The sequence below is a fragment of the Schistocerca serialis genome, chromosome 9 (genome assembly GCF_023864345.2).
Source record: "Schistocerca serialis cubense isolate TAMUIC-IGC-003099 chromosome 9, iqSchSeri2.2, whole genome shotgun sequence".
NCBI classification, from domain to species: domain Eukaryota; kingdom Metazoa; phylum Arthropoda; class Insecta; order Orthoptera; family Acrididae; genus Schistocerca; species Schistocerca serialis.
Window position 1 is genome coordinate 433,547,592 of NC_064646.1, and position 26,183 is coordinate 433,573,774.

Sequence of the window (26,183 nt, forward strand, 5' to 3'; positions counted from 1 at the left end):
TGCGCAAGTGATAAGATTCAATAAAGTAAGTGTAACAGTAACTTGGCGTTAAGCGTTAAAAACAATTGTAAATTTTTCAAAATGTCATTGGATTATTTTCTTATTGTTAACGATTTTGTTAAAGTTTCGATTTCTCTTAGCCTAAATTTTTCATTAGCCAACTTTATGTCGTAGTTTTAAGATGATATTCATTACATTTTCAACGTTCATGCAATAATTTCACAAAAAATTGCGTTATCCCATTTCCCCCGGCGGGTGGAGTAGAAGGGAAACATGCAAGCATTTTTTTGAAAAATGTAAAAAAATAGATAACATACAGTTTTAAGTGATTTTCAAGTAAGGTAAGTTAGGTTATACTACAAGATATTTTTGGTATCTTTAAAAAGTGGTTTGTTTGACTCATTTATTTTACAGAAGCTGTTGAACATTAAGTAACACTTCCCGCCCCGAGTTCCCCAGTTCATATAATACAACATAACTGCGAAATGAAACCAGTGACTGCATAGGTGTACCGGAAAGAGAACACGAGGTATCAGGCTGTTTGCCTGCCCATCTAGTCCTGAAAAGCCAGCGGGAACTTACTGAAACACATGCAAACATCTAACTCTGTTCTGTCCTAGCCAGACGATGCCGCTAGGTATTCTCACCATTATGTGCATGTGGACGTTTAGATTGCGTGTCGCGCATGGATGTCTTGCCCCAGTCTGCTCTGCAAGCAAACTCCACCTCTCTACTTCAAAGTCTGGCGTCCAAGAGCCATCTGCTAACGGCGTTGAGTTCTACCTCTAGAGAGAAAGGATGCTACTTGAATGAGTTCTTTCAGGAGAATGGTACTACTGGACTGAAATCTCCCATGTGAGTGGCACAAGAGTGAGCATAGGACTTCTGTGCTTGTTTTGCTCAGAGTCTCCTTCGAAAAAACATCGCCCACAAATGAACAGAAACTTCTCTTGGCGCTACCTGATAGCGTAATTTTTTACATTGTTAAATTCTCCCACTACAGTATGGACAAAAATCGTCCTTCGACCCTACCAACCCCACTTTCTCATTCTTGTACCACTCTCAGAATTAATTACAGGGAAGTGCACTTATGTCAGAGCCTCGTGCCTACAACTACAAATCCACTGTCTCCTCTCGAAAATGATTTTGGAAGACAGTCAGTGACCTCCATTTCTTAGCTGTCTTTTTCCGAACACCGAAGTCACAGCTTTGTTACGCATTAAGATTACGGGAACGAGAGAGTAAAAGATAATCACGCACCGAACTGCGTCCGTTGTCCTCGTAACATTGTCAGATGCGCTAGGTACGACGCAACAACGCCTAACAGGGACCTAATGGAGCTGTTACGGTACTGAAACAAATCCATTAAGCAAATTAAGGAGGCTAGAGACTGATGACCACTTGTAATAAACGCCCCGTAGCAGAGCCTCTCCTCAGTTCAGTGTAAATACCCCGACCACCTAGTTTAAAAGCAGTCGATCAATAGAATCGATAGCGTTCATGTCAACTGCACTCGATTCTGTTCTTATTGTGTTGCAACTTCTTGTGTCTTGTCTCAGTATTGTCACACTGCCTGGCATAATGACACCAGTTCCGCGGCCGAGATAATCAACGCCAGAGTCCAGGACTTCAGCTGCCACTAATGGTTCGTCCATGGCTCCACCACCACTGTTTCAGTTCAAGGCATGAGCTGCTCTGATACTTCGTACGGGCCAGAGGACCTACCTAACCAGCAGGCCAGGATCTGTGTACATCACTACATCAGGCTTCACAGGATCCTCCACTTCGTTTCATTTCGTGGGACAATGCAGGTAGTGACTAGAGAGGAACATAGCACTCTCAGGCGGCGTGTGAACCAATTACACACGCAAAGGTCATGCCATGTTTGCAGCGATCTGCCACACGGGAAGCGCCTGCGGATCGGCAGCAGGCAACCCGTCAGACGGTGATTCGCCGACCGATGCTTCAGGTGACACAACTACCTGCCGTAGATTTGAGTCTGCTGTTGACAACAGTTTCCACTATGGCCTAGCTTTCTCTCACTCTCTTTGATTTCTGCAAACTCGCCAGCCAATGTGGAATGCTCTGTGCGGGAAATGCACAGGCAGAAGTGACAAATTGTAGAACGTCCGTTATGCGGCAGGTCAGTTGCCACCGGATTTCTTTTTAGCGCATTCGCCGTGTCCACGAGCAGTGCTTCAGTTTCCAAATTTCTCAGCAGAAGACCGTTTTTTTTGACAACGCAGTGGCAGGAGGGCAATACGTTTCCATATTGCAGTACCTGTTTTCGGAGCGGCCAGGAACGCCTCCACCCTCTGTGTGGTCTATTAAGTTACCGTCTAGGGTCCCCTTGGGAGCAGCTCCTTGTTTTCTGTTAGCACTGGCCGTTCTCGGCATCGGCTTGTAACTGAAAAATTCATGCACTGATTCTCTATTACCAGATAGAAAAGAGGTTAATAAAGATGGCTTGACCTGTACAATCACTATCATAATCCTCATCATTTGGCTAGAAAAAACAGTGAGTTGATTGGTCTATACAATACTTCAGTTGGTTTCACATATGATTTATATAAAAAAAGTGATAAATAACAGGCTGGGAATGGCTTGATGCCTTTCACTCTGTCTATTGCTCTCTCTCTCTCTCTGGTGTGAGTGCGCACACACATGCGTGCATACGCGCACCCTCTTGTATGTATGTTACGAGGGTGAGTCAAATGAAAACCTTAAATATTTTTTAAAATATTATTTATTGTGCAGAAGTGGTACAAAGCTGTATGACTTTTCAACATAATCTCCCCCACGCTCAATGCAAGTCCTCCCGCGCTTACAAAGTGCATAAATTCCGTTAGATAAAATTCTTTTGGTAGTCTGCGCAGCCACTCATGCACCGCGTGGCGTACCTCTTCATCAGAACGGAACTTCTTTCCTCCCATTGCGTCTTTGAGTGGTGCAAACATATGGAAATCACTTGGGGCAAGGTCTGGTGAGTATGGTGGATGAGGAAGACACTCAAAACGCAGGTCTGTGATTGTTGCAACTGTTGTACGGGCAGTGTGGAACCTTGCATTGTCATGTCGCAAAAGGACACCTGCTGACAGTAATCCACGTCGCTTTGATTTGATTGCAGGAGATGTGTGTATGGTGCACCGGTGACAGTGGTCCCTCCAGGCATGTAATGCTCCAAAATGACGCCTTTTTCGTCCCAAAAGAGAGCCAGCATAACCTTCCCATCTGATCTGTTCAAAACTTCTTTGGTTTTGCTGATGAAGAATGGCGCCATTCCTTGCTCGCTCTCTTCGTTTCCGGTTGGTGGAAGTGAACCCAGGTTTCGTCCCCAGTAACGATTCTTGCAAGGAAGCCACCACCTTCTCGTTCAAAGCACCGAAGATGTTCTTCACATGCATCAACACGTCGTTCTCTCATTTCAGGAGTCAGTTGCCGTGGCACCCATCTTGCAGACACTTTGTGAAACTGGAGCACGTCATGCACAATATGGTATGCTGAACCCACGACTAATCTGTAAACATGCTGCAGTATCATTCAGTGTCACTCGGCGATTTTCCTTCACTATGGCTTCAACTGCTGCAATGTTCTGTGGAGTCACAACTCGTTGTGCCTGACCTGGACGAGGAGCATCTTCCACTGAAGTCACACCATTTGCGAACTTCCTACCCCATTCGTAGACTTGCTGCTGTGAAAAACATGCATCACCGTACTGAACCTCCATTCGTCCATGAATTTCAATAGTTTCACACCTTCGCTACGCAAAAATTGAATAACAGAACGCTGTTCTTCCCTGGTGCAAGTCGCAAGTGGGGCGGCCATCTTTATACTGATACTGCGACGGTATGTGTGCATCTGCACTATGCTGCCACCTACAGGCCATTCCGCACGCTGTTTGTAGAACGCTTACCAACTTGCAGGATACCGGAGCGAAATTTCGATTTGTTATTACAAATTTATGGGTTTCATTTGACTCACTCTCGTATGTATGTATGTGTGTGTGTGTGTGTGTGTGTGTGTGTGTGTAGGAGGTGGACCTGAATTCACATAATTTAATCTGCAAACATGGCTGCTATTAGGTTTTCAAAACCAGAAGGTGATGATCTAATAAATACGCCGCGCAACGAAAGAGCTATGCAAATTTGTCACAAATTGATATTCATACACCTACCTACGGTAAATGCAAAATTGTAAGCTTGGATGGCCGATGGACGAATGTTTGACACTGGAGTGCAATTTCATCGTGCAAAAGGCAAAGATACTAAACAGGGGACACAGGTAACAGGTCGCAAAGTCTTTGCAAATCTCGTTCCGTGAACTCAGACAGTAGCTCTGCTTCGCAGACAGGTGCGTGAACAAAATGTGCAGACATCGGTGTTTGAGGGAGTTGTTCGAGTCAAAGAAGCTGGTTGCAGTAATCAGCGAATCGCTCGATATCTGAATATGGGCGATGTTACTATTCGGCGATGTTGGCAGGAATGGGTGAATCATGACCCAATACAGTGTCAAAAAGGAAGTGGTCGACCTAGAGAAACAACAAAACATGAGTACCGTGCAATCATCAGAGAGGCGCTATTCGACGATGTTGGGAGGAATGGGCGAATTCTGGCCGAACACAGTGTCAAGAATGAAGTGGACGACCTAGAGAAATAACAGAACATGTGTACCGAGCAATTGTCAGAGAAGAGCTCAGAGCCCCGGAGTTATCACAATCATCGACCCGACGTGCAACTGATGCTTTAGTGACTACAAGGGCCATTTGGCGATTAACAGAAAGGAAACCGAGCTCACTGCGTCCCTTGGGACGATTACCATTAACTTCTGTACACCTACAGGTCCGTTTACAGTGGTGTCTGGAATATTCGATCTAGAATCTCATTGACTGGAGTAGAATTGTCCTCAGTGATGAGTCACCGGTGACCAGTGAAGAAGAGTCTGGAGACGCCCCAGACAGCTGTGCGATACCAGTCTATCGCCTGCCATACGGCCCGACAATCAAGAGTGGTGGTCTCGAATTCCATTTCATTTCATAATAGGACCGCTTTAATTATTATCTGTGGCACCATCTGTAGCTCAGCGGCTGTTCAGAGGAAGGCGTCCTGGGCTTACCTTTCAGCAAGATAATGTCCGCACGCAAGCGGCGAGAGTTTCCACTGCTTCCCTTTGTTGTTGCCAAACCCTGCCATGGCCAGCAAAGTCGCCGGATCTCTCCCCAGTTGAGAACGTTCGGAGTATGAAGATCAAATCCCTCCAATCAGCTCGGGATTTTGACGACATAACGCGCCAGTGGCACAGAATTTGGCACGATATCGCTCAGTAGGACATCCAATAGCTCTATCAATCAGTGCTAAGCTGAATAACTGCAAGCATAATCACCAGAGATGAACCAACGGGTTATTGACTTACTCAATTTGTGAAGCTCTTTGGCTCAAATGGCTCTGAGCACTATGGGACTCAACTGCTGTGGTCATAAGTCCCCTAGAACTTAGAACTACTTAAACCTAACTAACCTAAGGACGGCACACAACACCCAGCCATCACGAGGCAGAGAAAATCCCTGACCCCGCCGGGAATCGAACCCGGGAACCCGGGCGTGGGAAGCGAGAACGCTACCGCACGACCACGAGATGCGGGCGTGAAGCTCTTTCTCTTGACTAGAAATTTCTGATGTTACATTTGTTTGTATGTACATATACATTACATCTTTATTTTCAGCCATAATGGCTGTGTTTGTGAACTGTGACTGTGTGGGAAAATTATTTATTTCAAGCTTCTGCTACCAGTCACTTTTTTATTTTATGCTTAATCTAACATAATGCAACGCGTTTCGAACATGTTTTGTTCATCTTCAAGCGTTTGTACATACATACATACATCGAGAAATGTTACTTAAAAATAAACAAACTAGATTAATCTAGAACACTTTGTTTTTTACAGTAGCTACTGGTGTGGCATTTGGGGGGAAGGAGGGGGGCAGTGTATATCTAGAAATCGAAGTCAGTGATGTCTTCTGCTGGTTTTCTTCATTGTTGTTGACTATGTATATCACAGCTTGTATCGGATGCAGATAGATTTGCATCAGTTATGTGTTACGAAAATAGTGTGAAAGGCTTTTATATGCCAGTTGATCCCTTATAGTTACATCATCTTGCTGCTTCACTTGCATCACTGGTGTAATGGCGGAGCTGTTGATTGACATTACACTATTGCACATTATATTTTGTCACTAACTGCCACTGCACAAATTGCTTCGATGTTACACACACAATACAAGATGGCAGACTGTAGCATGTGAGTGTATCGATTATCGAGGTTTTGTATCGATATTCTTGCTTCTAGTCAATTATTTACATTGACATTTCTTGAATCTATTGAGTTAGAACTGGCTTAAGACTGTTGAAGAATTTTGAGTTTTTGGATACGGTTATTTCTTTAAGAATGTTATCTCCATGCTTTGTGTTATGTATGAAAATTTCCATTTCTTCCATGATATCCATTCTTTTACTTTTTCCTATTTTGTGTAAAATTTCGAGGTTTTCTTCGATTTTCAAAGGGTGGCCTGTGGCTTTAAGGGGGTAGGGGGGGGGGGGGGGGTAGGACGTCAAACGGGCCGTCTTGGAGCAGGAGAGACACCACAGGACATTTTAATTCTCACTGTCTATACTTTTACGAATAAATTCATAAAACTTTGTCAGCATGACGACGAAGGATTCAGAATTCACACTCGTAGCATTGAAAGTTCAAAAACATAAAAAAATATTTTTTTTACATGTGAACATACATCATTTTTTTCACTTACTATTGGCTACGTTTGTTGCTACAGGTACACGTTTCTTCATAAGTAAGAGAGATTCTTCGATGAATTTTGCACAGCATACAAACCATACTTTCAGGTGTATGAAACTCTAGAAATTTACATTTTAATCTTCGTGTTTAGAAAAAACTCAAATTTTATAGTTAATTATCGCAATTATTACCATAGTTTTCAATAGACTTGGAAAATTCTAGAGTTTCATACACCTGTAAGTATGGTTTGTATTCTGTGCAAAATTCATCGAAGAATCTCCCTCCCTTATGAAGAAAAGTGTACCTGTAGCAACAAATGCAGCCATTAGCAAGTGTAAAAATGTCAACTTTTAAATGTAAAAAAAATTATTCTCTTATATTTTTGAACTTCCACTGCTATGAGTGTAACTCCTGAATCCTTTCTGGCCATTCTGACAAAGTTTTATGAATTTATTCGTAAAAGTATAGGCAGTGCAAATTAAAATGTCCTCTGGTACCTCTCCTGCTCCAAATCGTCCCGTTTGACATCCTACCCCCCTTAATGTGAGTTGCTACTGCTGATTTGTTACATTTATCAAGCCTGTAGCAGTCTTAATCCGGTTCTGGAATTTCTGCCTGTTTGGCCGATATAATATTTATTACATTGGCTGCAGGTAATTCCTTTGTGGCTTGTTACAGCGTATTACAGCCATGATTTCACCACAATCGGAGAATTTCATTTTACTCCCCCTACCTCATCTCCTGCGGGGTAATTCGCCCAGGTTGGGAACTAGTAGACTTGGTGTGCTTTGTGAAACATAGGTGTGATGTAAATTTTGACTATTCTTTCGTAATTATCTTGCGGTCAGTGCCCAACATTCCCGACTCTGGCAGATTCAGCGCACCTCGTATTTAATGCGTCCGGAAGAACGGCGGTGGACTGACAGGTTCTCCTTCCTGGGAGGCTGAGATTAGGGAGAGGGCTTGGCGGGGGGGGGGGAGGGGATGTTATGCGGTCTCGCAGGTGTCGCCGACCACGCCGCACGCCTGGTAAGCCATATTTTCCACGGTGGGTGGCCTCAGCCCTAGAGCTGCGCCCATGTTTACTTTTTCCTGCCCCCTCCCCTCCTGCTTCTCTCTCTTTTTTTTTTTTTACCCTGCTGGCCATTTCATCTCGCGCTCCAGTGCGCCGTACAGACCGCCAGCGGCGCTTAGGAGCGCAATATTACAGACCGGCGCCGCGCCGCAATCCTATATAGCGCGACATAATACCCCGACACGCGGCAACAAAAGCAAAAAAAAAAAAAAAAAAAAAAAAAAAAAAAAAAGAACCGCGCCGGCTCGTGACTCGTTTAAAAAACAAAAGGAACAAACAAAAAAGAGCAGCCAGCGCTTTAGACGGCGCGAGGAGGGCACCGTGGGCTGGCCGCCCTCACAATACGCGCAAGTTTTTATGCTCTGTGCTGCTGGCTGGCGTTTCGGTGACAAAAAAACTGCGGAAAATAGCTAAAAAAAGGTTCTCCTGCGCCGGTCGGGTCGGGAGGGAAGCGGCCGGCGAAAATGCGCTTATATTAAGCCCGATCATATATTAATTTCACACTTAAAAAGACAACGGTGTATGACAATGGTCGCGGTGTGCGCGCTGCCCCGGGACAATCGGCTTAGCGCGTCCGGCGCCGGCCGCGGCAAAGCTTCTTACTGCGAGGGCGCTGTGGGGTCGGAAGCGGGGGCCGGGGGTGGCAGCGGAGGCCGGCGAGGGGCGGGCAGCGGGGGCGGCGTCTTACGAGGGCCACGAGCCGCCCGGGCGCGCCGGGGCAGCACCGCCTAGACTAGAAGGCTTAGGCGTGGGGCGCGTGTCTCCAGCAGGTGTACACAAGGGTTAGGCGGACGGACTGATCCAGCGCTATGGCGAGTGCGGGGGAGTGCTCTTGTATTTCTCGCTAGAACAGTCGACAGTAGGGGGCGGAACTAGTGCAGGCCTCCGTGGTCGATGTCGGCAACGCAGGTCTGTGCGGTGGTCCGCGATTCAGAGATAAGTCCGTTCGAATACTGGTTTTGGATGAAATTTTCAGTGTCAGTATTCGACCGGCAAAGGGGCAGAGGTGGTGGCGTATAGTTCCTGATCACCAAACTTAGCGCCACAATCCCAGATTAAACCTTTCGCTGCTGCATGTGTATATACACTACTGGCCATTAAAATTGCTACATCAATGCAGATGATAAACGGGGTCTTCATTGGACAAATATGTTATACTAGAACTGACATGTCATTACATTTTCAAGCAATTTGGGTGTATATATCCTGAGAAATCATACCCAGAACGACCACCTCTGGCCGTAATAACGGCCTTGATACGTCCGGGCATTGAGTCAGAGCTGTGCAGTTACAGCTGCCCATGCAGCTTCAATACGAAACCACGGTTCATCAAGAGCAGTGACTGGCGTATTGTGACGAGACAGTTGCTCGGCCACCATTGACCAGACGTTTACAATTGGTGAGAGATATGGACAATGTGCTGGCCAGGGCAGCAGTCGAACATTTCCTGTATCCAGAAAGGCCCCTACACGACCTGCAACATGCGGTCGTGCATTATCCTGCTGAAATGTAGGGTTTCGAAGGGATCGAATGAAGGGTAGAGCCACGGGTCGTAACACATATGAAATGTAACGTCCACTGTTCAAAGTGCCGCCATTGTGAACGAGAAGTGACCGAGACGTGTAACCAATGGCACCCCATACCATCACGCCGGGTGATACGCCAGTATGGTGATGACGAATACACGCTACCAATGTGCGTTCACCGCGATGACGCCAAAGGATGCGACCATCGTGATGCTGTAAACAGAACCTGTATTCATCCGAAAAAATGAGGTTTTGCCATTCGTGCACCCAGGTTCGTCTTTGAGTACACCATCGCAGGTGCTCCTGTCTGTGATGCAGCGTCAAGGGTAAATGGAGCCATGGTCTCCGAGCTGATAGTCCATGCTGCTGCAAACGTCGTCGAACTGTTCGTGCAGATGTTTGTTGTCTTGCAAGCGTCTCCATCTGTTGACTTAGGGATCGAGACGTGGCTGCACGATCCGTTACAGCCATGCGGATAAGATGCCTGTCATCTCGACTGCTAGTGATACGAGGCCGTTGGGATCCAGCACGGCGTTCCGTATTACCCTCCTGAACCCACCGATTCAATATTCTGCCGACAATCATTGGATCTCGACCAACGCGAGCAGCATTGTCGCGATACGATAAACCGCTATCGCGATAGGCTTCAATCCGACCTTTATCAAAGTTGGAAACGTGATGGTACGCATTTCTCCTCCTTACACGAGGCATCACAACAACGTTTCACCAGGCAACGCCGGTCAACTGCTGTTTGTGTATGAGAAATCGGTTGGAAACTTCCCTCATGTCAGCACGTTGTAGGTGTGGCCGCCGGCGCCAACCTAGTGTGAATGCTCTGAAAAGCTAATCATTTGCATATCACAGCATCTTCTTCCTGTCGGTTAAATTTCGCGTCTGTAACACGTCATCTTCGTGGTGTAGCAATTTTAATGGCCAGTAGTGTATACGCTTACCGTTTCAATGCTCGAGGCTATGAAAAGTATTCATAGTGGTTACTTGAGACGATCGTACAGATACGACTAAGGCGTAGTATCCGTCCAGAGAGTCGGAGGCAACAGCTCCGCAAGTATGCGCTCTAATTGTTGATATACTGGGAATTACGCGAACGACTTACTGAATGATGAATTCTCTTCAGACTTCATTCATACTCGTAGTTCGGGAGCGGCACTTTCCGTGTTATCGAATACCCTTCGCTTACAGGTGATGAGCTGCTGGAGTCTTGTAAATCAAAGTGACGACGAGGTCCTCATCATGCCCAATGCAACAGATTATGGTTTGACAGATAAGGATGCTGGTAAGCCTGTAGACGAATCGGTCACAAAATATTAGTGAAGCAACAAACACTGAACCAATAAATGCTGATCTCTATTCTGATGTTCCCATTGCTTCTTTCTCCGATTCCGAAGAAGAGCCTGAGCATATACCTGACAAATCTGCTAAGAGGCACAGAGTAGATGGAAAGACTCTGATTTGGACCCGAAAGTGTATGATTTTTAGAACAGTGATTCCGGTAGCAAAATCGTCAATGAGACGTGGTGCGCCTTTTCTGGCACACCAGCTCTTTGGCACGACTATCGATTACCCGGCTGTACTACGTTCTTTGCATCTGTTGCGATCTGTCGACGGGTATTCGCGGTAGGGGAGTTGGCCGTCTGCCGCGTTACGAGGTGCCAGTTCGTGCTTGAGGGGACGACGAAGCAAACACGGGGCTCGGCCAGCGGTGGCGCGGCCGGTCTACCTTGCAAGACGGTCGCGAATTTGTGGTGCACCTGCCTGATGTCATCTCCGGGCGCTGCTCGTCGCATTGCTTTGGTGCCTCGAGACCATCTCGAACAACGCTCTCCATCCTACGTGTAAGTGGTTTTGGTGCCTTCGTTTCGTCGAACAATTTGCGTTGCAGCGAGTGTATTTGTTGGTCGGCTGGTTCGAATATACGTGTTGTCGAAGTGAGAGCAGCCGGCAGAGTCTGTGCGACTGTATGCAAACCAGCAGTTACTATTTGCTTTAAAATCCACTGGTTGGATGACTATTAAAAGGCAGATTAGCACGAAGGCGTGCGTATGATTTAGGGTTATTGCCATCAAGTGACGTCTTTGGTATATTGCTGTAAAAAAATTTTTTTTTTTGCAAGCAGTTATTTATTAGTAAAACTTGTACTTGTAAAGCTAGTCATTTATATGTACTTCCTTATATACGTGCACTTATTGAATCACTCACTCAACAGTAATTGGTTTGTGTATATGTTTATCAATTTTTTTAACGTATATTGATTGATGTTTGGCTGGTGTTTGCCGTGTCTTCTGCGGTCTGTGTTCCAGTTTCTGCGAATTGGGGTGCGTGGGTGTGGCGCCACGTTCCGCTTCGGTGCACAGAAGCTGTGACGTGAGGTCTAATGGGAAGTGACTCCCTGTTGGGCGCCGGCGTTGAGGTGTTGTTTTGGGCGGCTGGTCTGCTGCTTCAGGCATTTTAAGTTGCGTCAGCTTTTGCACAGGTTAGCCCATTTGATTAACACATAACATCTCTCATGTAATTTAAAAAAATTGAATTTGCCTGCCAATGAATTATATTAAGTGTAACGTTTTGTGCTGGTTGTGTTATTGCTCAAAAGAAAAAAAAATTATCTGAGCCATCTTTAAATTACTTCAGATTTATTGTTCATTAAGTTATTGTAATTTGCTGCTTGCTTGAGAAGGAAGCTATTGGTCGTTTTGGATTGTTTTTAAGACGGCCACACGTTCATTGTGTGCTAGCTGTTTTATAAATGTGGTCTTGAATAAATTGTTAATTTATTGACCTACTAGTTGTTGTGTTTGAGTGACATTATAGGGGCCTTGTCCTTCCATGCTAATCCCGACTTCCTAAGTCATAGTCAATTTAGGTGACTCATTTAAAAAAATGGTTCAAATGTTTATTTTTTATTTTTTTTTTAACGGAGAAATTGTGTTACATAGGTGAGAAGTGTAGTTTATATTACGAGCATGTACGCAACTATGCCAGTGAACATTCAAGACAGCGACGTTGTAAAAACACAACGCCGTAAATTTTCTGATGGTTCAAGTGAGAAAGAATGAATAATTGGACCAACAATCTGTTACTGTTTTCTCCAGTGTTTGCACAAATCATGCCAAGACATAAGTACCTTCTTTTACTAAGAATGTTACACTGTAGTGATAAAAATGAGGACCATAGAGACGACAAAGTCTGTAAAATAAAGCGAATAGTGAATCTCCTAAGAGAAGCATTTCCAGATGATTCCTGTTATTTTTAAGAATTTTGCACTAACGGAAGTTTAGTTAAAAAAAAAATGGTTCAAAAGGCTCTGAGCACTATGGGACTCAACTGCTGAGGTCATTAGTCCCCTAGAACTTAGAACTAGGTAAACCTAACTAACCTAAGGACATCACAAACATCCATGCCCGAGGCAGGATTCGAACCTGCGACCGTAGCGGTCTTGCGGTTCCAGACTGCAGCGCCTTTAACCGCACGGCTACTTCGGCCGGCCAGGAAGTTTAGTTCTTTGCAAAGGTGCTGTCTTATTCAAACAGTACGTTCCATCCAAACGCCATAGATTTCGAGTTAAGTTTTTTGTGTATATAATAGTGAAGCCGGATGTGTTCTTGACCTTATTATTTTTTTTGGCGCAGCAATGGACATAAAAAGAAATTAATTGTGGTGTAAGTAGTGGAATACGTTGAAGCAATGTTCTTAAATTGCTACAACATTACCTTGGCAAAGATCGTACACCGTATGTTCCCAAATGGTACCCGATATTACATTTTGCTGTGCATGAAAATGTGGCTAATGGTTGTGGAACTGTAAAAAATCGCTAAGGCGTGTTTGCTTTGTCAGGTCAACTTAAAACAAGTGAGATGGAGTTTATGTCAACAGATAAACTTCTTGATCTTAACTGACAGCCGGAAATGAAGATGCTGCCATCTCTTCATAAAAGCGAAATTATAGCGACTGACAAAACTGACAGAAATAGAAATGAAGCGAAAGGAAAACCAGCTTGCATCGTATGCTGCAATGAAAATATGGGGGCGTCGACAGGAGCGACAAGTTCAGTAGAATGTGTACAGAAAACTGTAAACTGGTATAAAAAAAGTACTTTTTCATTTGGTGGATGAGCCGTGCTGCGGCTCGCGTTGGTGCTCTTTGTAGGTTTCCGCCCTCTGTTGGAGGCCAGACCGCATCCTTTAGTTGGCATGGTTGCGGTTGTTTGTCTTCTTTTCGTCTTGACTGGCACCACTCGTTTCGCAAGCGTTGCCTGGACAGGCACTAGTGGCGGCAGCGACGGTTATCGATATGTAGTAAGTGTTGCCCTATCTTTGGAGCGACGTCGTTGTTTTTCCGTGTCGTGTGAGTGGCCAGGTCGGTTGGGGACTCAGGAGCAGCCAGGTCCGGGCAGTGCCAGAACACGCCGGGACCGCTGGCAGCACGCATGGACTGCCAGATGGAAGGGCTGTGGTCACGAGAGTGCACGACCTCGTCGTAAACCGGATCCAGCAAGCTTTAAGATGAGTGCATTTCAATTCAAGTAGAGAAACCTCCACCTTCGTCATATCTTGCGATTCTCCAGTGACTTGGGTTCGTGTTGCTGCCGATGCGAAGAGCAGCGAGTGGAGTGCTTGGGGTCTGATTAGCTTTCCTCGACTTCTTATACCTATTTACTGCGTTCAACTCGTTATAATTTGTTAAGTTGAACCAGCTGTAATTTTTCTTGCCTGGTGGCCGCTACCACCCGTTACCTGCCCTGGGGGTTAGTGTATGTAGCGGCAGTGTACGTTTCCTCGCCTTGCCGCTGCTGTCCGGTAAGGCGTGTAGTTTTGACAGCTTTCTTGACTGTAGGCCGTTTGGTGAGTCTTCTTCTCTGGTGGTGGTGGTGGTTTCTTTCCCGTTTAGGGGGCTCTAAACACAGTATTTTGGGGACATAGTGCAGACCACCGGTTCCGGCTTTGGCGTATTGTTGAAAGGTCTCTGTTGGATTCCTTTCATGTTAATTTCTTAAATCTGTTGTCATTTACGGCATAAATTCCTCTTCTAAATTTACTGTGGCGTTTCTGACTATCTGGGAGGAGACTGAGTAGTGGAACGTGTTACTTTTACACATAAACAAGAACGATCTGTCACACTACTACACTTTAAAACACAGTTTATATGTAATTCATGTCACACAGTCTCATACGGAACCTACATCCGCTTTCTTTTATATACTGTATATGATAAGATACTGTCAACCCCCTTCCCTTCTGTGTGAGAGGAAGAATGAGCAAATGTATTTCTAATTGCATGCTTGAGGGTAGCAGACAAGCCTGTCTGCTAGAGAACAGTAGGACCAACGTCGGAACAGGTAGCTACGCTTTCTAAAAGCAGAGAGGTTTCTATCCATAGTATGGTCCTGTCCGTCTCTTGTCATGTTGGTATAGGAAGCTGCCCCTCTGGCCACTTCCGTTGGTATTTGTGAGCCACCCTCAGAAAGGGACCAGGTCAGTCTGTCCGTGGCGAGCGTCTGAAGTGGTAAGATCTCCGGCTAAGCGCGTGTCTGCTAAGTCCGTAGGACAATGGATTTCTTAAGTTCAGCCTAACTGAAAATTTAATCACCTTTATTTCAGGTTTAGCTCTAAAATATCTAATGTTATCTTAAATTGCAGCGCAGTGTAATTCTCGTGTGAAGTTCAGAATATATTCCGGTAGTTGCTTTGTCACTATTTTGTGAGTAAAGTGGAACCACGTGTTGATCAGTAACTCTAACTAAGTTCATCAATCTTAAATGCGAATGTGCGTGAGATTATAACGTCTCGTCTTGACAATATTTTTCAATATAGCAACTTTTCTTTATGTTCAACCCACGTGGGGTGTACTTTGTGAGACCACTATCACGTGCTTATATAATTGTTTGACCCATCAGGTTAATAGTAAGACGATAGTAACCAGTTCGAGGTTTTTCTTTTGTAAATTGCTTTTCGATCTAATTTATTTTAATTATCAAAATTATTGTGGAGTTACACTCTTTGTGTAAACCAAGTTGACCACGTGAAGCATGTGGTGTAATCATCAAAGTAGCCCTTAGCTATTCTTTTCGCGAAGATTTCACAAAGAGTTAATATGAATTTAGTATACCAGTGTGTGGTAATTACATGACGGACAGGATTGTGCTACGAACGTAACTTCTTTGGGTGAAAATTGAATCGGTTGGTAGTGGTTAACTTTCTCTTGCATATGTTTCAACGTTCTTTGTGTGTTGTTTTATGAATGCAGTGTTGTATGCAGTCTCCCAATCTTGGCTCCATATTTGATGTGTTCCGTAAGATTGCAATCTCACATTTTCACAATCCTAAATAAGGCACCAGTTTAGTTAGGAATCAAGTTTAATATGCTGAAATTTCAATGATCAATGTTAAAATAAATTTCCAAATATAAATTGATTTATGTATTTTTATTTAAATTATCTTTTATATATATATCACCCGTTGTCGTATGACTATTAAAAGATTATAATTAATGTTAATCTGGTTGGGAATTTGGTAAGCTAGACTGGATACCTGGTGACACAGTTGGTCAGTAACGCAAGGTTAACTTCCCCAGACAGCTCACAGCTTTTAAACCGCTTTTATTGTCTATCAGTACCGCTTTCATAGCAAATTAAAGCAACAACGTTACATTGTTCCATCATTGCATTTGGTTTATCGGACGTCAGGTAGCTTCAGCAAGATTATTATTAGTCATTCGTTAGAGTGCCACTAGTCTGAGTTACCATCTTGTGAAGTGAATGCGAAAGTGTTTGTTGCCGGATCTTCTCAGACGTCGATTCCTGGAGCGCCGTCTGTGGTCTCTTGGTTCTTGTAAGACATGTGTTCTCTAAAAGGAGGTCTGTTGGCCAGTAGTTCAGTGTAACGCTCCTTCAGCCCACGCCCTCTGCTGGCGTAATCTGCCTCCGTACCCTTTAAGGAACTTATGCACTGGTCCTTGAGTTTCATTATTGTATTATTTATTGCATTACCTTGTAATGCCTACATTAAAGGTTGTATATGTCTAGTTAATAGTTCTGATCGCCTTCTGGAATGAATCTAGCAGTGTAGTGTTAAGCGGATGATAAGGGTTGTGTTACAAAGTTTACCATCATCTTATTTCACCCGTTTGGTGATCAGTTGCTTGTTTTTTAATTAACCTTTGCTATTGTTTTTGCTGTTTTACAGCAGGTTTCTGAATTTTTTATATTATTGCCGTTCCTGGAGTGTAAAGCCTTCAGCCGGGATTGTGGCCTTAAAATTCTAATTTAGCATTTGTATTTACGCAGTAAGCATTTAAAACCTTATTTACTGCCATTCCTGGCGTCTGATGCCTTCTGCTGTGTTTGTGGCGACTTGCCTTTAATATTTCAATACCTGTAATTTATAAGTTGCAGCGAGTTTTAAACAATTCTTAATTTTTTGCCATTCCTGGCGTGTAAGGCCTTCTTTCCAGAAAAACAGTGGCTTGCTTTTAAAATATTATCTGATGTATCTGTATTTAATGGTGACTTGATAAATTGTAACTCATGAAAACACTATTATTTAGCCGGCCGGAGTGGCTGAGCGGTTCTAGGCGCTACAGTCTGGAACCGCGCGACCGCTACAGTTGCAGGTTCGAATCCGGCCTCGGGCATGGATGTGTGTGATGTCCTTAGGTTAGTTAGGTTTAAGTAGTTCTAAGTTCTAGGTGACTGATGACCTCAGAAGTTAATTCCCATAGTGCTCAGAGCCATTTGACCCATTTGAACTATTATTTACATAGTTGTTTATACCTTCATTAATAACGTGTGGTAATTTTATTTATTGGTTTAAAATAAATTTATGTAACTGTAAAAGGCTAGCAATAGTAACTGATTACGGCCCCGTCGACAATCGTAACCGAATCCTGCCTTCCTTGACTACCAGGCTTCAGTGGATCTGTCTCCGCTGCATGCACTATATAAAAGTAAAAGGGGGAAAATGTTTCAGTATCTGATTTTCAGCAGGAAACTCGTCAAGGAGATCCTAAGGAATCACCACTGACAGCAAACAGGGGCCGTCGTGGAAGGAGATCGGCTGACTGTGATAATCCCTCGCGCTAAACCGAGCGCCACCTTATCTCGCTAATGCTAGGAACATCATAGAAAAAGATCTCCCAGAGAAGGTATATTATTGTACATTTCTATAAAATTTAATGCACCTTTATGTTTAATTTTTATTTCGAAAGATACCGCACTTTGAAGTTTTACTAAGGTAATAACTTAGGTATTTAAAGAATTTATTTCTCCACAAAAATCGAAAAAGAAAGCACTGTAGCACGATAATACTGCATTTTGCCCTAAATTTTATCTCAGTGATAAGGATAGACTGCTACAGTAGTATATATACTCACAACTTGAGAATTATGCGCACTTGACAGGCGGCCGCTCCAAACAAATGCGCAATGAAAGGGTTGAGTTCCAAATCTCTCTGCAGCGTGTCATGGGAGAGACGTACGCTGTCGATGGAGATCGGTCTGTGGGGTGGGGACTCTAAGCTTGACAGCCACGTTGGTACTATTCGAGAAGAGTAGGCTATGTTGTCGATGCCAGTTTTCTCCGTTTCCCATGACTCATCATCATCATCATCATCATCATCAACATCATCATCGTCAACATCATTATCAAACAACAAAAGCGTGACACCATACTCTCCACGCACCCATTACACTCACCTATACTGCAGGAAACCCTGTCGATATATACGAGGTGTGCCACATAACATGAACACCTAGAGTTTCTCATGAGAACACTGGACAGATAATTAATTATCCACACCAAAGGTCAACGCTAGCACCGTGTAACACAGCCTCTGTCCGCGATAATGGGCTCAGTTCAGTGTGGAGAAGAGTCCATGTCTTCCTCCGGTTCAAATGGTTCAAATGGCTCTGAGCACTATGGGACTTAACATCTGTGGTCATCAGTCCCCTAGAACTTAGAACTACTTAAACCTAACTAACCTAACGACATCACACACATCCATGCCCGAGGCAGGATTCGAACCTGCGACCGTAGCAATCGCGCGGTTCCGGACTGCGCGCGTAGAACCGCTAGATCTTCCTCCGGTATGCCATCTCCAGCTAAAGCTACACATCCATTACCATGCGCCACACGCTGTTCCATATAGTCCCAGACACTTTTTGATAAGATTAAGATCTGTTGATGCAGCTGGTCTGGTATGATTTTTTTTAGTAATTTAATTGAAAGCTTTGTTGCCTTGGTAAAAATAAAATTGGTTCTTTTTGTCGTGACAGAATAAATTACTATTAATCACACCAGATTTGTCGGAGAACAGCAGCAACATGTGTAATTGATCCAGCTTTGAGAAATTCTATTACCTTTTAGCGGAAAATTCGTGCGGTACTCTCCGACGTTAGAAAAGTCGTGGTGTTCCGTTCGGAGCAGGAGGCGGCTGTCGTTTCTCATTCGCGATATCGAAAATTACTAAAAAATGAACAGAAATTTTTTTTCGGAGGAAGATCGCGCGGAGAAAACAGACAGAAGTTACATGAAAGAAACCTAAGGGACCAACTAATTGGATTTGTACGAACATATAAACGGAACTGAAAGAAATTGGAATAAATACTATAACGATGTCGTCACGACAGCCTCCTGTTCCGACAGAACACACGCTGGATCATAAGCTGCGTAAATCTTTTAAACAGAACAGATTATCACAAGTATAATTAATGAAAATAAGGTTGAGAGATTTTCTTTGAAATTAAATAAACTTCAAGGCTTCAAGTATTATATGATGAAACGGAAACTTACATAACATGGCCACCCAATGTGGCGGTGGAGCGAATTTTCATGATATACATTCTCGCTTGTTTGTGGCTACATATATTTTTAATCACTTAAATTCTTAAATTTACAATAAAATGATTATATCAGTATGGAGCACAATACTTTTGCGTCCGACTCGCAACACATTCACAGAAGAACAGCTAGAGAGTGGCGCGGCTCCCTGCAGAAGTAAAAATTGGCAATTGTTATTTTGAAACATAGGTGCATCGTTTTTTTACTGATCGATAGCAGCGTATAACAGTTTATAGCTATCGTAATATTCTGCGCTTTTCAGGAGCGCGGCAAAGATATCTGGTTACAACATTCATTGGTATATGTTAGTTCGCACATACTGACGCGAATACAGAAAAAAAACTTTTACATGTTAAAAATCGCAGTGATAAAGGCTGTAATGTCACAATGCCTCCCATGTGAGGCATGATGATTCCGGAAGGATCATCAGGACTCACACTGGCCAGTCGAGCTGCGATAGAGTACCTGAGTGTTCGTCAAACCAGGAACGTGTAACGAGCGTGAGATTAGATTTAAGAGGAACAGGGGAACAAACAATAAGCGTTATTAAACTACACTATGAGATAAAAATAGTGCAGAAACCAAAATAGAGCTAAATCTAAAATTCGCACCTTTGCACGTACGTGGAATTCAATTCCGTTGATGGGTAGTATTCAGTACCTCGTTGTCCAAACCGAAGCGCTGTAATATACTTGGCTCCTCCTAGGCATGTTGTCCGCGAGGTAGTCGTCAGTCCTGTCCCACCCTTCGACGGCTGCTCTTGAGATAATACATTGTGTGCGAAGCATTAGTGCGAAGACGCACTGTAAGATTTAGGCTTGACTGACATATTCGTGCGAGATGGCGAGAAGGGCGGGTGACCTCGCAGTATCCAGTTTGTTACTGTGTATTCCCCCCACCCCTACCAAATATACCTTCTCACCAGGCAAAATTTATCTGTGCCACAGGAACTTAATTTCATAAAAATAATAATGCACTGCCTGACAAGAAGGTGAACCTGCCAGAAGGGGAGGCAGGAAGTAGACAAAACTTGACGAGTTGCGAGGGTACATGATGTCATTTCAATGATCTCCTATTTATCAGTATGGCGTTGCACCTCCTTTGGCCTGGATGCACACGCTGTTTCTGTTGGGAAGGGTGTCTGCTGAGGCAAACTGGCCCACAACTGTTGAAACTGGTCCTTGATGTCCTGGATACTGGCAGTGGGAAGGAATCCATGTCGTAGGTGGTCCCACACGTGTACTGTTGGGGACAGATCAAGGGATCTTGCTAGTCACTGGAATACCTCAACATCAGGCAAGCCGTTCAAGAGACACGTTCCACGTGTGGGCGAGCACCGTTCTGTTGGAACATGGCACGAGGACACAGGATGTTGTTGACGCACCGTTGTCGTCACAGTTCCCTCAGTCACTACCAGCAGTGACCTGAAGTCATACCTGATGGCTTTCCACACCATGAAGTCAGGAGCCACCCCGCTGTGCCTCTCAAAAACACTAGAAGGATGGGACCTCTCCCCACGTCGTCACCATACTCGCTGACTGTGGTGCAGGGCCACTGTTCGTTGCTCAACGCAGTGTGACGCCATTCATCAGCGGTCCACGCTTCCCAGTGACGGCAGCATGCCGAACGCAGCTGTTTGTGTTGTGGCGTCAACAGCCATCTACGCATGTGGCACTAATTCCCTAGTTAAGCTATTGCTAATCTCCGACCAATGGTGTAGCATGACACGGAATGTGCAGTCGTTGCGATGTGTCTGATGCAAAATACGGCGATCTTTCTTTGTGGTCGACCAGAACCCTGACAATGAGTGTGCCTGTCGGCACGTTCTGATGCAGGCCAACGTCGGGCCACTGTCACACCAGAATGCCCCATAAATCTACACACTGCATAATTCGACCAACCAGCCAAATGGAGACCCACAACAAGGCTACTTTCAAATTCAGATGCCTCTAACACTTTCTCACGTGAGTAGGCACCTTCTCCGTGTCCTTCACAGTGGCCACTCAACATCTGACGCTGTTTACGCCCTTTATATACCCTACCAGGCCAAGTAACAACATTAAACACGAAAAAAACTAATGTAAAAAGGGCGTTCAAAAAGTTTTGCACAGTCTGATTTTTTTGTTTTTTGCAGGAGGAGAATGAAACTTTTTGTGAAAATACTTGGAATATTTAGCTATAAATTGGTGTATAAAAGTATTTTCTTTTATTTACAGGTGAGCCATAATGGACCGTGAAGTAGATGTCAGGTTGCGACAACGGTTGGTGATGGAGTTCCTCTTCAAGACCGGCGATGACTCTGCCACATCGATTCACAGGCAGTTGCTCCCTGTTTAAGGGGAGGACACAGCGGATCGCAGCAGTATCCAGCGGTGGTTGCAGAGGTCTAAAGAAGGTGATTTCTCCCTACTGGACAATCCACTATGCGGTAGACTATTGACGGCCGTGAGTGATGTGAATAAGGAGACCATTGATTAAATCATCCAAAATGACAGATGTGTGACGACACGACAGCTTGCTGAATTGACTCGTTTGTCATTGGGTAGTGTGGTATCACTGGTACAGTCACCAGGGTACAGAAAAATCTGTGCACGTTGCGTGCCTAGGTTATTGACAAAAGAAATCGAAACGATGAGGAAGAATGTGTGCGAGGGTCTCATGAAGACCTTTACTCAAGAGTGGAAATAGTGTTTTGACGGATTCATTACCCAGGATGAAACATAGTTGTTTTTGTCCGAACCTGAGAGCAAAAGCCAATCCATGGAGTGGCGTCAACCAGGCTCCCCTCAGAAGAAGAAACCAAGACTTTCACGAACAGCACGCCGAAAGGTGATGGCCTCCTTCTTCTGGGATCAGTTTGGTGTCATTTTCATTGACTGTTTGGAACCTGGCTCCACAGTTAACCGGGACCGCCACTGTTTGTCACTGGACAAACTGCGACGTGCCATCACGACCCACGGACCACAGCTTCAGGGTCAACTCATCAGACTACACAATGCCAAACCCTATAAAGCCCTTGTGACGCAGGAGAAAATCAGGAAATTGGGATGAAAAATTGTTCCTCATCCTCCCTACAGTTCGGACTTGGCTCCGTCTGAATTTTACTTCTATGGTCGTCTGAAGGGCAACATGCATGGTAAAACTTTTGATAGTCAGACAGATCTTATTTCCTGTGTCAAGCTATGGTGTAAAAGTCAGTCCCCAGAATTTTACCAAAGTGCATATACATCATGGAAAGAACGTTGAGGCCACGGTGGCCGAGGGTTCTAGGGGCTTCAGTCCTGCTACGGTCGCAGGTTCGAATCCTGCCTCGGGCATGGGTGTGTGTGGTGTCCTTAGGTTAGTTAGGTTTAAGTCTAAGTTATAGGGGACTGATGACCTCAGATGTTACGTCCCATGTTGCTCAGAGCCATTTGAACCATTTGAAAGAACGTTGAGCCAGGTGCGTCACAGCTGATGGAGGCTACATTGAGTAGGAGCAATGTATAGCTAAATGTTCCAAGTATGTTCACAAAAAATTTCATTCTCCTCCTGCAAAATAAAAAATTAGAGACTACTGTACAAAACTTTTTGAACGTCCTTTGTACTCTGCTGGCTGTACTACATATAATAGAGAACTGCAACTCGAATCATTTACATATACAACAATGGTGCGTACGTGTACGAAGTTACGTTGGCATCCATCCAATTCGATTGCCTCACTTTTTAATAAAACAAGAGTAATTTGTTTATATGAGTGTCTGGCATATGTCTAACATGATTTCCAACAAACCGCAGTTCAGAGAAGTATATGATTTGAAAAGCACTAGTCGAAAAATTTTATAAGTAAATGTAGCATGTCACTAGCTCAATAAGCGCAATGGCAACAAACTCTTAGAATTTTGAGGTCATTAAATGGCACCATTATTAGTATTATCAGTATTTCAATAGGACTAGGGTTGTGACCACAGACCTGGAGATCACGGATTTGATTTTCGTTATTTTCATGTTTGTCAAGAGCATGTCTCTGTCCGTCCTGTCCTACAAGGGAATGGTCCAATGTGACATGTCGAAACCTACCCTGAAATTTTTCACACAGTAACAATACAACCAAAAGAAATGCACTGTCAAAATTTTAGCTGCTAAGGAGTGCTGAAAGTATTTTTTAAAATAATGTTACTCATTTTTGCTGCACGAAGGACTGCTTGTAAGAGCTGTTTGTACAGCCCTTCCTGCCTAGCGTGTGAATCGGCGAATAAGCAGATGCAGCCGCAACGCGAGGATGTAGCACTGCGTAGCGCGAAGTCCAAAGAGAATGCAAGAGAATTTTAAGCACTTAAACCACACAAAATATGTCTGGTAGATCTCCCTAGGTAACGATGCTTTGACTGTCATTAGCAATTCTAAATCTTTCGAATAGTTTTTATTTCATATTCACGCGAGTTTCATTTTGGTGAATATTTCTTACTTTGTGCAAATCTTTCTTCAATATATATAATCGATATTCAGATTTCATGGAATGAAGCTATCTTTACGTGCTACTTATGTATAAACATTTTCTCCCTTCTTCATTTAATCAAAAAAGTTAGGGTCTTTAATTTCGCTATGAGCGCTATTACTGTACATATTTTCTTTGGACTTGGAAGCTACTCTGTTTTTGTTCTGTACTTTAATTAGCACAAAAATCATCGTTCGACCACAATTCATGGACTCGTCTGACTTATTTCCTGTTTCCTATAACGTTTACACAATTTCTAATGAAATGTCGACATCATTCGAATGAATACCCAAGAAACTAACACACATGAAGGTCTTCTGGATATAAGATGATCCTTATTTTCAGATCTTTTAAGATTTACAGAAGATTCATGTTATTGGCGAAAATTTTGAAAGATCAGTGTAAGCTGTATAAGCATATTGGCAAAATAAATGACATGTTACGTAATTAGCCGCCTTTCCACACCAGAATCCTGCATTCAAATCCGACCCGCTCAACAGGTTACCCTTCTATATCCTGTTCTTGTCAAAAGAAGGTCTCAGTTCAAAATAATCACCGGGAGGAGCAGAAAATCTGAGTAAAGCTGCTGAAGCAAATACGACGATGCTCTGTGATTCCACGGGTGTTAGTACACTGTCTGAAAATAGGAAAGCCGAGAAAATAAGTACCCTCAAAACAGTAGTGGTTCTGGCAACAACCAGATCAATTAACAATCAGAATTATCTTCTGAATGAAAAAGTTTCCACTGCTTTTTAGTGTGCAGGCTTTCACAACTTGTCCTGGAAAATGTTTTCGGCATAGTCCAAGTAAATGATCCAGATTCCCTCAGTTTTAAGACTATTCTACGACTTACTGTTGTGTCAGAGTACTTCCATTCAAGTTGCCATGCAACGCAGTTTTCTCGTTTCTTATTTACGTAACACAAAAATCTGCGTTATTTCTGAAGAACGATAAAAATAACAGATATTTTGTTAGAAAATTGATCTAAAACGCTATCTGAATGTTATTATCATTCAGAGTAACAACAATCGGAAATATATTTTTTACATAGGAAAATAGCCTATTAACTACACAGGAAATGCAGAAACAATTTCACATGACAGAACTGTAGTCGTGGTACAGGATGCGCATAAATTATTTTTTACAACTTCAGACTCTAATGTCTTTAAAACTATACTATTAACAAATGGTTGTGAACATATGATAACTCATAAAGTTTTCTTTCCTCATTGATACACATCAGTGTGTGCTCCCTTAGTGGCACAGAAAATGACTAGTCGGAATTCCATTCCTCTCCACGTACAATTCAAGATCTCTGCGGTGACATGTTCAGATGCATTGCGAATGCGTGCCTTCAAGTCGTGTGTGTCTTTAACCTTGGTTCGGTACACCAGATCCTTAATAAAACCCCAAAGGAGAAAGTCTACTGGTGTGAGGTCAGGAGATTGTTGCGCCGGCCATCGATTGGCCCATCTCGTTCGATCCACCTACCCAGAAATTTTTCATCCAGGAACTGACGGACGTTTAGGGACTAGCGTGGTAGTACCCTATCCTGCTAGAATGTGAATCAGGTTGCAGGTGTTACAGCTGTGGCAGAGCAAACTATTGTAACATGTCCAGGTAAACCATTGTAGCAGACTGGATGAAAATGAGGGGATCAACGATGCAATCGTGCATCGGGCCACACCAGACATTGACCTTGGGACTGTCTCTTTCCAGTACACGTGTAACACGACGATGCTGTGAACACCATAGACGAACGATATACTTGAATGTTAAACGTTGCCTCATCGGAGAAACAAATCTTTTCCAAAATGTCATTGTTCTTGTCAGCCTTGCGTAGCATATCCACTGCAAACTGTTTAGGCTTTAATATCTGAAGCAGCTGCATCTTGTAGGGATATAGCCGTAATCTCTTATGCAAGACGTTGTGCACTGTCGATCGTCTCATTTCCAACTCTCTGGCCGCCGTACGCACCGATTTTGGCGTACCTTGTCCATGTTGGTGACTGAAAGAGATAGGCTAGGCTACGCGCCCCTTTTTTTATGGAGAACACTTGTAAGGTTGTCATATGTTTTCTTCCATTGTAAGTATTTCGTCTTTACTGTACTGGGACAAAGATGAATGAGGACGCTGCACGAGTAGTGAGCAAGATCCTTGACTTTATGTTTATCTGTGGTGCGCTTGGTCGCCTATCGCCTATCGCCTATCAGTTGTTCAGCACTGGGGCATTCTTATCTGAGGCACAGTAACGAGCAATTGAGTTTTTAAAGGAATTTTGATATTTGTGAATCAGAGATAAATTATCTGGAGTACTTCATCAGGAAGGTGTAAACTTGTTTGTAAACATATGTTATTAATTGTACTGATGGAGAAGATTTTTCTTTGAGGAATTTTTAAGGCAACCAGTGCATGCACGAGAATGAAATGTTTGTTTGTCAGAATTTTTAATTCATGGAAATATTTGT